Source organism: Macaca nemestrina, chromosome 11 (genome assembly GCF_043159975.1).
Source record: "Macaca nemestrina isolate mMacNem1 chromosome 11, mMacNem.hap1, whole genome shotgun sequence".
Taxonomy (NCBI): Eukaryota; Metazoa; Chordata; class Mammalia; order Primates; family Cercopithecidae; genus Macaca; species Macaca nemestrina.
Window position 1 is genome coordinate 55386966 of NC_092135.1, and position 15271 is coordinate 55402236.

General features: G+C 37.8%; 1 protein-coding gene across 8 annotated transcripts in view; it reads right to left on the bottom strand.

Moving 5' to 3' along the window:
* Positions 1-15271, bottom strand: part of LOC105493212 (activin A receptor type 1C) — a 95253-nt gene that overhangs the window by 21648 nt on the left and 58334 nt on the right. The gene's annotated exons all lie outside the window — the stretch shown is intronic.

Consider the following 15271-nt stretch of genomic DNA (forward strand, 5'->3'; position numbering starts at 1 on the left):
CACTCTTTTCTATCTACTATTTTTCCTCCATTATTCAGCAGTACACTTTTTTTTTTTTTCACTCTATCACCCAGGCTGGAGTGCAGGGGTGCAATCTGGGCTCACTGCAACCTCCACCTCCCAGGTTCAAGCCATTCTCCTGCCTCAGCCTCCTGAGTAGCTGAGACTACAGGCGCCCACCACCACACCCGGCTAATTTTTGTATTTTTATTAGAGACAGAGTTTCACCATGTTGGCCAGGCTGGTCTCAAACTCCTGACCTCAGGTGATCCACCCACCTCAGCCTCCCAAAGTGCTGAGATTACAGGCGTGAGCCACCATGCCTGGCCACAGTAGTCCACTTTTAAAGTATGTACATTCATTCTTTCATGCCGAAATAATTACTGGGCTCTTGCAATGTGTTGCTGCTATTCCAGGTGCTGGATATACAATGGTGAGCAAAGAGCCCAAATTCCTGTTCTTGAGTCATATATGTTCTCACTCATCTACTAAACAGATGTTTAACACAAAAGCAAGAAAGAATGGTGCTACAAAAAAAAAAAAAAATGAAGCAGGGAAGAGACAGGGAATGATAGTGGGATGAAAAGGATTAAGAAAAGGACTGTGAATTTTATTCTAAAAAGTTGTTTCAGGGTTTTGGTAGGTGAGAAGCATGATCTAACTTTTATTCTGAGTGGCCGCTGTGTGAATAGACACTAGAGAAGCAAGAATAAACGTGAATAGGCCAATTAGAAACCTAATGCAAGAAGCCAGTTGGGAGACCGTGGTGTTGGCTGACAACCTTACCTAAAATAGCACTTTGTTCCCATTCCCTGTACACTCTCAAGACCCTTGTCCTGCTTGATTTTAAATCCTAGCTCTGATCACCACCTAACACATCACATACTCATTTATTGATTACCCAGTTCCCTCCAGAAGACATAAGCTTTGGGAGAGGAAGAAGTCTGCCTGCTTTGTTCCCAGCCATATGTCCAGTGTTTACAATGATGCCTGACACATAGTAGATGATCAGTAAATAGTTCTTCAATGACAGAATCACTAAAAGTTCTACTAGTGGTATTCCTATAAGAGACAAGACTTTTCATTTTAGAAAAATAAATGTGATCATTGAAACCAAGTAACATAAGGATATAATTAAATTTGTGATTCTAATTTTAAAAACACATGAAGCCAATTTTTTTTTTTGCTTAAACTTCATCTTGCATTTAAGAAATCTTTTTTTAACTTAGAAAAAAAAGTGATACATGAAAAATCTATGATGACAGATAATTTCCTGTGTTTTTCAAAGAAGTTATTTTGACACTTGAAACTGACACATTGTTCATTTCCTTTTCATTGACTAAAGATAGCCTCTGCATCAATCCCATTTCATCCCTTTGTCCTACCACTGTGGTGTTGATTTTTGTTTTTAATAAATCTTACAGCATATTTGATAGACTATGGGAACAGAATTGAAGAGACTTAGGTTCTCAAACATCAAGGAGAAGGAGAGGAATCCAGGTTTTAGAGACAGAGACACCAGCTCCACCTGTGGGCTGCCATCTTCTTGCTGTGAACCTTTGGCAAACTGCCTCCCCAGCTGATTCCTCACAGACCAAAGAATGGGAGACTATGCTTGGAAATCAATAGCCTGACACCAGCACCAGGGCATCTAAACAAATGGCAATGATAATGGGCCTTGATAGTTTCGCCATTCCCCAGATGTCCTCCTTTGCACTGACAATGCTAAAGAGCTTAATATCTTAGATGTTCTTACACTTTACCTACAATGTGTCAAAAAATACATGACTATCACTGAAAACAAATATTATTTAATTCTGAAGGAAAAAGAATCAAATTCCTCACAAATGTGTTCATAGAAATTTCACTATAATGCCAAAGATAGTAGTTTATCTACTATCAGTAAGTAAAATATTTAAAATTGTTAAGTGAACTTCAGAAACGATCATAATCCGTGCTGTTCTACTACTTTGCCTAGTGAATTTTAACTGATTACCAACTTTTCTTCCCTGAGTGTTTCAGAATTCCTCTGAAATCATTAGTAGTTATACAGGTGCATATGAGGAGAAATTGGCCTACAGTGTTCTTAGAATAGGTACTAAAAGAATTCTCTGACTTGACTTTGTTTTAGTAATCATTAGCCACGGTACTTCCAACTTCTGAAGTTTGCTGTTCTAAAATTGTGTATTTCACAATGATCTTTCAAACTGTCTCTATATTTTTATGTCTGCACAAAGGTATTCCAGTTTTTCTAAAAAAGCCACAGAATGCATTTAATCTCCTGCATCTTACATAAACATCTACTTAAACGTGTTTTTAAATACACAATTCCACTATTGAATACAATTACATGACTAAATTTTATTTTGATATGTGTTATTAGGAACCATCAATAAAACATTAGCATTAACAAGCTTATTGATCGTCATCATTTTTGTAAAGCTCTATTAAGCAGAGCTCAGATCATCACTATAGCAACTAATAAAAAAGCAAAAGGTCAGCAACCCTAAAAATAGAATAATCTCCATAAAAGTACACCACTCTAGCAATGGCTATGGCTCTCAGAGATGTTTATTATAGATGAACAATGTTTCTACTTTTGTGAACAAATTTACCAATATGAGTCAGTAAAGAAAAAAGATTACTCAGCTAGAAAAAGTCTAGCAACACCACTCTGGAAGAACTCCTTAAACACTGAGGAATTTTAAAAGCAAACATTTGTAAAACTATGCTTTAAACGTAATGCTGATGATAATCACTAGAGGAGATAAATGAAAAAAAAAACTGTAGTCTACATCCAGCGAATCATGGTACAAGAAAACAATCATGCAGCTGAGAATAGGTTTCAATAATAGCTAACTTTAATGAACATATTAATTTTTCTTATATTCTTGATCACAGGAAAACTCTTATTATTTATATGCTTTGCAATTTAGGGGATTTTCTGTGCCAAGTGAGATGCATTCTCCATGGAATTAGCAGCTCCATGGAGGGACATGTTAAATCCCAAAAGTGAGGTGGGAGGAGGGCTGCATTGTTAATTCAAGTCATTTCACTCCTTAGAAAATTAGATTGAAGAGGATGGGGAAAATGAGAAAAAAGCACTAACCCAGAAAGGGTGAGGGCCTAGCTGACAAATATTTCCCCAAAATAAGCCCTACAATATGTTAAACTGAGAAAATGCAAGGGAAGGAAGTATTAACAAGATAGCAGGAAGAGAAGGGGGAAGGGAGAGAAGGAGAGAGGGAAGGAAGGAAAGAGGAAGGAAGGAAGAAAGGAAGGAAAGGGGAAGGAAGGAAGGAGAGAGGGAAGCAAGAAGACAGGGAGGGAAGGAAGAAAAGAAGGACGGAGGGAGGGGAGGAGAGAGGGAGAGAGGGAAGGAAGGAAGGAAGGAAGGAAGGAAGGAAGGAAGGAAGGAAGGAAGGAAGGAAGGAAGGAAGGAAGGAAGGAAGGAAGGAAGGAGGGAAAGAAGCAAGAAGGCAGGGAGGGAAGGAAGAAAAGAAGGAGGGAGGGAGGGAGGGAAGGAGAGAGGGAGGGAGGGAAGGAAGGAAGAAGGAAGGAAGGAAATTTTTAATTTATCTTTGTGACTTTTGCAACTCTCCCTGGAGACTTGCGTGGAACTGGTGGTTGTGAAAGTCACCGCTGGTTGCCACTGTCCAAGTGAAGACTTAGTTTAGATGCAGCAGCTTCTCCCAGAACAGTTTACTATTCCCATTACCTCCTCACTACTTCCTATTTCTTGCTTTAAGGAACGCCTCAAGATGAAAAGAAAAAGATAAGACAATGTAGACATCATCCCCACATTTCCTTCCCTGCTCCTTCTTTATTGAAAGTATGAGAAAATATTGATGTTTATGAGATTTACATGACCTTCAACTTAATTAATTTACATTTCCTTAGCATATGCTATAAGCAGGAGATGGCTATGTGAACCTGAAAAAGTCAGTCCCTCAAGATGAATCCTGAGTGGCAAACAGGACCTAAATTTAAAATAGAACCGAGTGGCCATTTGCTGACTAGAGGTTACACACATACTGTGAGTTCCCAGAAAAGCCATACATCTGCTTAACTTTGAAACTTTCATAATTAACTGTTCTTGCCCATGTTACCTGAATCAACCAACAGACTGTGGCCTGCATCAACCAATCAGAACTAAGCAACTTCTAATCTTTCATTTTCATAGGAGGACCTGACTGAAAACCTAAATGGGAACTTTCTCTATAAAAGCCAAACAAACCCTGCCTTTGTTCTCTGGAATGCACCTTCAGTTTATGCTGAGGGCTATTTCTACCCAGTTTGCAAACTGTTTACTAGAATAAAATCTCTTTCCTCTAAATTCCTTCTCAGAACTTTTGCTCACACTTAGAAGTGGAGGTGTGTACTTGATCAATTGCTTCAAATAATCATATGGACTACTGGCATGGAAATCTTCTAGTATAATAGCTACATTTCAAATTACAGACACATTTCCCCACTATATTAAAATGGCAATCAGCTGACTGAAAACCAAAGCATTACAATGGAGTGACATATTAGAAACCCTCTGAGAATAGAGGGAGTGAAGAGATATGTCCTGCTGGAAAATTGTTTAGAAACAAACAAACAAACAAACCAGAGACCTTCATCCAAATAAAGTCCATTCTTGTAAAACCTTTCAAGGTTAGTGCTTCCATCCCAAAAGTCACTGTCATTTTGCATTAAAACCACTCTCCCTGCCGGGCGCGGTGGCTCAAGCCTGTAATCCCAACACTTTGGGAGGCCGAGACGGGCGGATCACGAGGTTGGGAGTTCGAGACCATCCTGGCTAACACGGTGAAACCCCGTCTCTACTAAAAAATACAAAAAACTAGCCAGGCGCGGTGGCGGGCGCCTGTAGTCCCAGCTACTCGGGAGGCTGAGGCAGGAGAATGGCGTGAACCCGGAAGGCGGAGCTTGCAGTGAGCTGAGATCGCGCCACTGCACTCCAGCCTGGGTGACAGAGCGAGACTCCGTCTCAAAAAAAAAAAAAAACCAAAAAAACACTCTCCCTCCTATTATTAATAGTTTTTCCCAAGTAAAAAGATAACATTTTGCAAGGTCCAATTCATGAAGGTATAACTATTAATATCAAGTCTTCAACTGCTTTCTCACTCCCCTTCACCCATAAAAAATAAAGTATTTCCTTCTCCAGCTTGTGACTTCGAAATGTTCTCAGGTAACACACGAACCAAAAGGGAATATTGCTGGAGATGCTTTGTCTCAAAAAAAAAAAAAAAAAAAAAAAAGTGTGTGTGTATATATATATACACACATACATTTTAAAAAGTGTATATATATATATGTGTATATATATACACACAAACACATACATACATACATGGAGAAAACTTTAAGATTGGGGGAGGAGGCCCAAGACTAAACCAGGAAGTTGAATCCCTGAATAGACCAATAACAAGTTGTGAAATTGAGTCAGTAATAAAGCCTACCAACCAAAAAAAAAAAAAAAAAAAAAAAAAAGCCCAGGACCAGACGTACAGACAGGAGTTGGTACCATTCCTTCTGAAACTATTCCAAACAATTGAAAAAGAGGGACTCCTCCCTAACTCACTTTATGATGCCAGCGTCATCCTGATACCAAAACCTGGCAGAGATACAACAAAAAAAGAAAACTTCAGGCCAATATCCCTGATGAACATCAATGCAAAAATCCTCAATAAAATACTGGCTAAGCAAACGGCAGCACATCAAAAAGTTTAACTATTACGATCAAGTCAGCTTCATCCCTGGGATGCAAGGTTAGTTCAACATATGCAAATCAATAAATGTAATCCATCATGTAAACAAAACCAATGACAAAAGCACATGATTATCTCAATAGATGCAGAAAAGGCCTTCTATAAAATCCAACATCCCTTGATGTTAAAAACCCTCAATAAAGTAGGTATACAGGGAAGATATGTTAAAATAATAAGAGCTATTTACGACAACCCCATGGCCAATGTCATACTGAATGGGCAAAGGCTGAAAGCATTCCCTTTGAAAACCAGCACAAAACAAGAATGCTCTCTCTCACCAGTCTTACTGAACATAGTATTGGAAGTTCTGGCCAGGGCAATCACAAGAGAAAGAAATAAAGCTACTCGAATAGGAAGAGAGGAAGTCAAACTGTCTGTCTGCAGATGACATAATTCTATACTTAGAAAACTCCATCATTTCAGCCCAAAAAACTTCTTAAGCTAATAAACAACCTCAGCAAAGTCTCAGGATACAAAATCAATGTGGAAAAATCACAAGCATTCCTACACACCAACAACAGACAAGCCGAGAGCCAAATTAAGAATACACTCCCATTCACAATTGCTACAAAGAGAATAAAATACCTAGGAATACAGCTAACAAGGAATGTGAAGGACCTTGAAGGAGAACTACAAACCACTGCTCAAGTAAATAAGAGAGGACACAAACAAATGTAAAAACATTCCATGCTCATGGATAGGAAGAATCAATATCATGAAAATGGCCATGCTGCCTAAATTAATCTATAGATTCAATGCTATTCCCATCAAACTACCATTGACATTCTTCACAGAATTAGAAAAAAACTACTTTAAATTTCATATGGAACCAAAAAATAGCCTGTATGGCCAAGACAATCCAAAGCAAAAAGAACAAAGCTGGAGGCATCATGCTACCTGACTACAAACCATACTGCAAGGCTACAGTAACCAAAACAGCATGGTACTGGTACCAAAACAGACATATAGACCAATAGAACAGAACAGAGATATCAGAAATAACACTACATATCTACAACCATCTGATCTTTGACAAACCTGACAAAAACAAGCAATGGGGAAAAGAGTCCCTATTTAACAATTGTGCTGGGAGAATTGGCTGGCCACATGCAGAAAACTAAAACTGGACCCCTTCCTTACACATTATACAAAAATTAACTCAAGATGGATTAAAGACTTAAATGTAAAACTGAAAACCATAAAAACCCTAGAGGAAAACCTGGGCAATACCATTCAGGACATAGGCATGGGCAAAGATTTCATGATGAAAATGCCAACAGTAATTGCAACAAAAGCCAAAATTGACAAATAAGATCTAATTAAACTAAGAGCTTCTGCACAGCAAAAGAAACTATCATCAGAGTGAACAGGCAACCTACAGAATGGGAGGAAATTTTTGCAATCCACCCATTGGACAAAGGTCCAGTATCCGGAATCTACAAGGAACCTAAACAAGTTTACAAGAAAAAACCAAACAATCCCATCAGAAAGTAGGCAAAGGATATGAACAGACACTTCTCAGAAGAAGACCTTCATGCGGGTAATAAGCATATGAAAAAAGGCTCAACATCATTAATCATTAGAGAAATGTAAATCAAAATCACAATGAGATACCATCTCATGCCAGTCAGAATGGTGATTATGAAGTCAAGAAACAACAGATGCTGGCAAGGCTATGGAGAAATAGGAATGCTTTTACACTGTTGGTGGGAATGTAAATTAGTTCAACCACTGTGGAAGACAGTGTGGCAATTCCTCAAGGATCTAGAACCTGGAATACCATTTGACCCAGCAATCCCCTTACTGGGTATATATCCAAAGGAATATAAACCATTCTACTATAAAGACACATGCACACATTATGTTTAATACAGCACTATTTACAATAGCAAAGACATGGCACCAACCCAAATGCCCATCAATGATAGAACAGATAAAGAAAATGTGGTACATATATACCATGGAACACTATGCAGCCATAAGAAGGAATGAGATCATGTCATTTGCAGGGAAATGGATGAAGCTGAAGGCCATCATCCTCAGCAAACTAATACAGGAACAGAAAATCAAACACCACATATTCTCACTTATTAAGTGGGAACTGAACAATGAGAACACATGGACACTGGGAGGGGAACACACACACCAGGACCTGTCAGAGGGTGGGGGGTAATGGGAGGGAGAGCATTAGGACAAATAGCCAATGCATGTGGGGCTTAAAACCTAGATAATGGGTTGATAGGTACAGCAAAGCACCATGGCTCACATATACCTATGTAACAAACCTGCCTGTTCTGCACATGTATCCCAGAATTAAAGTAAAATTCTTTTAAAAATAAAAAAAGAGTGGGGGAGGAGGGAAATAAGAAAAAGATTATGAGATATTTCATTCATGATGAATGGAACATTCATAAAAGAATATGTAACTGCACTTTGATAGGCATTTAAAGTTGAATGGGCTAAGAAACTAAGTCACAAACATCAATTTTTTTGTCTACTCCTCTCGTGTAAATCTGTACTTACTGGTTGCAGGCAGATACCCCCTTCACTCTCCCATCGTTGACTTCCTTCCCTTACAATGGTCACTTCTTCACAGTGACCGTTTTAAGTTTCATCAAGAATCATCCAATTACAAGTTAATTCGCTTAGATTCCTCCAACATGCTATGCTCCATTTGCCATGCAGCAAATGGCCTCCCTTTTGCAAACAGCAAACATGATTATGTCAGAGGGGTTATTTGGGATCAATATGAACCTTACATACTGAATAAGGGCAGAAGATTTTCTAATCCAGAGATCAAATCAAGCCATGACAGAGGCAGAAATAACATGATAATTATTTCTCCCTTTTAACTGAATCAAAAGAACTATTGATGGGCCATTCCATTGTTTGGTGCTCAGTCTATAAATGGCTATTTGCATAAACTATCTTCTTCTGGCTAGGTTTCATAATGGAATGCCACACATAAAAATATTTCCTGTATGTGTTCTCCTTGTGCTGCTGGTTTTCTGGGAGTAGATGACAAACATCAAGAGGCCGCAAATCTTCTTTCATCCATTAGCACTGGAATTTAAGAAGAATAATATTTTTATGCTTTAAAGAAACAATCTTGGATTAAATAATATAATCGTTGTCATAAAAAGTATGAAGAACTTTCACTCAAGCAGAGGTAAGCTTAATAAAATGTAAACAGAATATAAATAGGTTCCATAATCAGTGTTCTTAATTTCAGGACACATACCCAGCAGAAATGATAGTCTCTTAATCTTTGTTATCAAAACACATATTCTCAAATAATGCATGTCTGTAAAGAACTTAGATAGTAATTATTCAAGAAATGTTTTAGGGTTCCTTTTTTCTTAAATCAACCCTTTACATAAAAAAAATTAAAGTCTTTGGAGCAGCATCCATATCTCAATCTCTCTGTTTCCCCAGCACATAATACAGAGTGTTATTCACAGAAGACACTTAAAATATTGATGACGGAAAGTTATACTTCTCTGTCCTAAAGTCTGCGCTAGCATAACTTCTCCCACAGCTAATATATTCACACAAAGCAGCTTGTTCACTTCGAAAAAACTGATGTGAGATAATTACATTTTGGCCTAGCTCACATATAGCTTACATATAGCTCAATGTCCTATACGTAATAATCACCTCAAAAATATTTGAGTAAAAAACATCACACACACGGGGCCTATCATGGGGAGGGGGGAGGGGGGAGGGATTGCATTGGGAGTTATACCTGATGTAAATGACGAGTTGATGGGTGCTGACGAGTTGATGGGTGCAGCACACCAACATGGCACAAGTATACATATGTAACAAACCTGCACGTTATGCACATGTACCCTAGAACTTAAAGTATAATAATAATAATAATAATAATAATAATAATAATAAAGTAATGGTATTTAAATAACTGAGAGAGTAAAGCCTTATATAATGTAAAATCCTCAATTTAGAATTAGCTATAAACTTTGCTTTCAATTTCCTATTACATCTCTATGAACAAAATTTCATAATGTAAATCAGTGTACTTGTTTCTGGAGACAAGAAATGCCTCCTATATTAAACTTTAAAACACAAGTCTGACTTTTAGATGCTTATATTTCAGAGCACTTTCCAAACAATAAAAATCATAGCACCTTTCATTTTAGGGGGGAAAAAAGCCAGAGTCCCCAGAGAGTGAGCTATAAATGGATTTGTTCGTGTGATGGCAGAACAATTCCACAATGGGTCCCGTGAGTATTTCTCAGCATGCACATGTCACCTTTGCCTGACTAGAGCAATGAATTTATGTATCAAATATAAAACCAGAAGAAAGTTAAGAAACAACGAGTCTTCTAAGAGGAATGAAAATAACAAGACTTTTAAACTCCCAAAAGAATAACACTCACTTTCTGAGTCTGCAATTCTTATAATTACAGCTTGCTTTACAATTATTAGTTTTTTATAAATTTGATTTTAATGTTTTGGCAGCTTATCTTCTTTCAAATGCAAACTTTGGTTTGGTTTAAAAAGTCTAATTTAGACATGTGCCTAATCAATATGTATTATATACCTACCACAATTGATATAAATTATCAATTTTCCTTTTCCTCTTTATGCAATTGAGAACAGAACAGGAAGGCAGAAATTGTACTGAAGTTAATAAAGCACCCACATTTTAACGTTTTGTCATATTTTCTTTATTAAAGTAATTATTTGAATTAGTGAAAAATATAATGGCATTATTAAAGTAGTATATTGAAATCTGGAGGGAAAAATCAGAAATTATTACAACACTTACCCTTTTAAGCACTGTATGTTTTGGTAGCAAAATGGGAACAAAGATAACTGGAATTTGAAGGGGTTTTTTTGTTGAATAGTCTATTTCCATATGAAGGGCTGTAATTAGTGCAAGCATGAACTAAGTAGCAATTCTTATCAAAATTAACCCTAAAAAGTGCCAGCTTCTCTAGCCCAGTCTTCCTGATCTTATTCTGGATGAATTTTCACAGACAATTTTAAGGTGCTCTTGGTGCTATTTGACATCCTACAGAAATCAGTTCTGTCACAAACCAAAATACAACCCAGCCATAGAGGAACCAAGCAACAAAATGGGATTCCTTCACATAGGAAAAAAATACTTGTCTAATATTAAGGAAGTAACATACAAAATTGTATTAAACAGAACAACTCAACTATGCTAAAATATAACTAAACTATTGATAGTGGGAACTCTAGGCCAGTGGATATAAGCACAATACATCATGAATGAATGAATGAAATAAGAAAAGCCCATGCCCCACACAGAAGAGTCAGTCACTATTCAGCTTCGGCCAACTGATAGCATGAGACTTCAAGGATGTCGTATCTTCTGAATTTTCAAGACCAGCCAGGAATCTGGATTTTTATATTAAAACTTTATCTTCATCCATTCTGCAAAATAGCATACACTGGGTAACTTATAAAGAACAGAAATTTATTTATCATAGTTCTGGAGGCGGGAAGTCTGAGATCAACATGCCAGCAAGTTCCATGTTTGGTGAAGGGCTGCTTTCTGGTTCATAGATGGCACCTTCTCCCTGTGTCCTCTTATGGTGGAGGGAGCAAAGGAGCTCCCTTGGACCCATTTTATGAGGGTGCTAGTCTCATTCATGAGAGCTCCACCCTCCTGACCTAATCAAGTCAAAAGACTGCTACTTTCTAGTACTATCACCTTAGAGGTTAGAATTTCAACATACGAACTTACGGGGAACATATTCAGACCATAGCAGACTCTTAATGTTTAACATTATAAACAAATTCAATTTTCTTTCCCAGAAACTGTGTAGATCAAATAAAACCTGTCTACGAGCCTATCTCATAGACAGGTTTTATTTGATCTACAAACAAAAATTCTACCTTCTATGGGCAGGTAGGCTTGCTTTACTGCCTCTCTGGATGACTTGCTTTGCTGCTTTTATGTTAGTTAGAATTGAATTTAACTACAAATAACAGAGGAAACCAAATACATCAATTGTTTTTCTCCCTCATGGGAAAGAGATCTGAAGATGGGTAGCCCAATAGTAGCAGGATGGTTTTATAAAGTTTTCAGTCAGGCCCCTGTCAGTTCCCTTGTTGTGGTCCTACAGTGAAACCATCATCCTCATGATCCAAGGCAGCTGCTATAACTGCCATAACTCCAACCTTTGCATCCAGGCAGCATGATGATGGTGGTATACTCATATGCCAATTCTGTTTTTTTTTTTAATTTAATTTTTTAAGAGACAGGGTCTTGCTCTATCACCCAGTCTAGAGTGTATTGGTGCAATCATAGCTCACTGCAGCCTTGGTCTTCTGGGCTTGAAGGATCCTCCTGCCTCAGCCTCCCAAGTAGTTGGGACTACAGGTGTGCACCACCATGCCCAGCTAGTTTTTTTTTTTTTTTTTTTTTTTTAAGGAGTTTTGCCCTTGTCACCTAGGCTGGATAGCTGTGGTGTGATCTCGCCTTACTGCAACCTCCGCCTTCCGGGTTCAAGCGATTCTCCTGTCTCAGCCTCCTTAGTGAGTAGCTGGGATTATAGGCATGTGCCACCATGCCCAGCAAATTTTTGTATTTTTAGTAGAGACAGGGTTTCACTGTGTTGGCCAGGCTGGTCTCAAACTCCTGACCTCAGGTGATCCACCCACCTTGACCTCCCAAAATGCTGGGATTACAGGCTTGAGCCACTGCACCCAGCCTAATTTCCTTTATTTTTTGTAGAGATGCAATTTCACCATCTGGCCAAGGCTGGTCTTGAACTCCTAGGCTAAACAGATCCTCCTGCCTGGGCTTCCCAAAGTGCTAGGATTACAGGTGTGAAACATTATGCCTGGCCACCAGTGCTGTTTTAATGAGTCTTCTCCAAAGTCCTCCCAAACACTGCCATTTATCTAATTAGCCAGAGCTTAGTTACATTACCACATTTAGCTGCAAGAGTAGCTGAAAATATTATCTGTTAGGGAGACAGCCACATAACCAGCTAAAAAGTCTAAGTTCTCCTGTGAAATGGGTATGGAAGAAAACCAGATGTCTTGGATACACTTATTTATAGTCATATTAACTTTTGACTCATGAGGCTTTTTTATTAGAAAAAGAATATATGTGCAACAAAACAAGCCAGACACTATACAAATTGACAAGGGAAGAGTTAAAGAACATCCTTCGCCTGTCAGCTGTCTCCAATACCTACTCTGGATATTAACAGAATGTGTAACCTTCCATAGATTTACCTATACTCACACATTACTTTGAAACTTGATGTTTTATTCTTCTTTTGTTGTGAAATATAATGAATATACAGAAAATTATGTACAATATATAGGTAGAATATAACAAATAATTATAAATGTCCATGTAAATCCCCTCTCTGCTCAACACTGGCACCCCCATTCTGAGAAACTCCCACATGATTACAACCTTATCCCTTCCCCCAGGACAACCATTATGTTGGCTTGAGGAATAATCATTTCCTTTTTTTTTTTTTTTTTTTTTTTGAGACGGAGTCTCACTCTGTGGCCAGGTTGGAGTGCAATGGCTCAATCTTGGCTCACTGCAACCTCCACCTCCCGGGTTCAAGCAATTCTCCTGCCTCAGCCTCCTAAGTAGCTGGGAATACAGGCATGCACCACCATGCCCTGCTAATTTTTGTATTTTTAGTAGAGACGGGATTTCACCATGTTGGCCAGTCTGGTCTCCATCTTTTGACCTTGGATTCCACCCGCCTCAGCCTCCCAAAGTGCTGGGATTACAGGCATGAGCCACCATGCCCGGCCTGGAATAATCATTTCTTTGCCTTAAAAAAATAGGTCTATCATTGTGCTTGATCATTTTCTTGTTAACTCGGGTAAACTTGAACTATGGCTCCCAGAGTCTCATTTCCTATATGGTTCCAGGTCAAAGTTAGGATGCTTGCATACACATTCATGAATGAGAATGGCTTGTACTTTTCCTTTTCTATACTTCGTTTGGTTTTGATATCAAATTTATGCATAAAATGAGATTCCTCCTTGTCTTTGCTTTGGAAGAGTTTGTGTAAGAATTACCTGTTCCTTGAAGTTTAGCACAACTTTCTGGTAGAGCCTTCTGGGCTTTGAAATTTTCTTAATGAAAATACATATATTACTGCCCATTTTATAAATGATTCAAGTTCTTTAACGTCACAGGACTGTTCAGGTTCAGTAAATTATAATTTTTGAAAAAGTAGGTTGTTCATAAATCATATTGTTTCAACTCTGTATATTCTCCTAATTTAAAAAAAATCTACTGTAATATCAATTACCAAGACAGTGGTTATGTTGAAATCTCCCTCTGAGATTGTGGACTTTTCTATTTATCCTTATAGATCTGTAAATATTTTCTTTATTTTTGAGACTTCATTCTTAAGTACATAGAAATTTAGCTTTCTTTAAAAATCCCTGGTAAACTGAAACTTCAGCTGTGAAAAAGTGACATTTTTAAACTCGTAATTTTTTTGCATTACATTCTGTTTTGTCTTCTATTAATTTAAGTAAACTAACACTTTTGTTTGTTTAATATATGTACAGTATATATTTACCATCACAATAATTTCAACATTTCTGTAAACTTTCATTTTAGATGCGTATTTTAAACATTTAATTGAATTTGTTTTCCACACTTTGATAATCATTGTTTTTTAACTGGAATGCTGAGTCTATTTACATTAAACTATTTACATTTAATTATTACTGACATATTTGGGTGCTCTCTCTTTGTCACATCTTCTGTGTGCTTCCTTTTCTCTTTTCTTGACTTGTTTTGGTTTTTCTGTCAGTTTGTTTTGTTTTGTTTTTGTTTTTGTTTTGGAGACAGGATCTCATGCTCCTGCCCAGGCTGCAGTGCAGCGGCACCCAGGTTGGAGTGCAATGGTGGGAGCATGGCTTACTGCATCCTTGACCTCCGGGCTCAAGTAAGCTTCCTGCCTCAGCTTCTCAAGTAGCTGGGACCGCAGGCACACGCCACCACGCCTGACTACTTTTTAAAAAAATTTTTGTAGAAACAGGGTCTTGCCACGTTGCCCAGGCTGATCTCAAACTCTTGAGCTCAAGCAATACTCCCACCTCGGCCTCTCAAAGCATTGGGATTACAGGCGTGAGCCACCGTGCCCAGACCTCTTGACATTTTTTGGATTGTTTTTATTATTCCATTTTTCCCTACCAAAGATTAGAAAGAATATACTCACGTTCTATTCTTTTAAAAGTAACATAGAAATGACAACAGGCACATTTTAAAGCATTAATGCTTAAAAATATCTTTTACCCTTCTTCTAGACGAATAAGGTCTTTAGAACATTTTAACTCCATTGGCCCCTCTCCTGACACATCCAGTATGCCATTATTACACTGAATGGTTTATATTAATATTTTTAAAGCCCTATCTGATTATTGCTGTTATTGTCAATAATATTCTTGAGAATTAGTCACATATTCTCACTTTCTTTGCTTTGCGTTCCTCCTTGCGTGTCAGAACT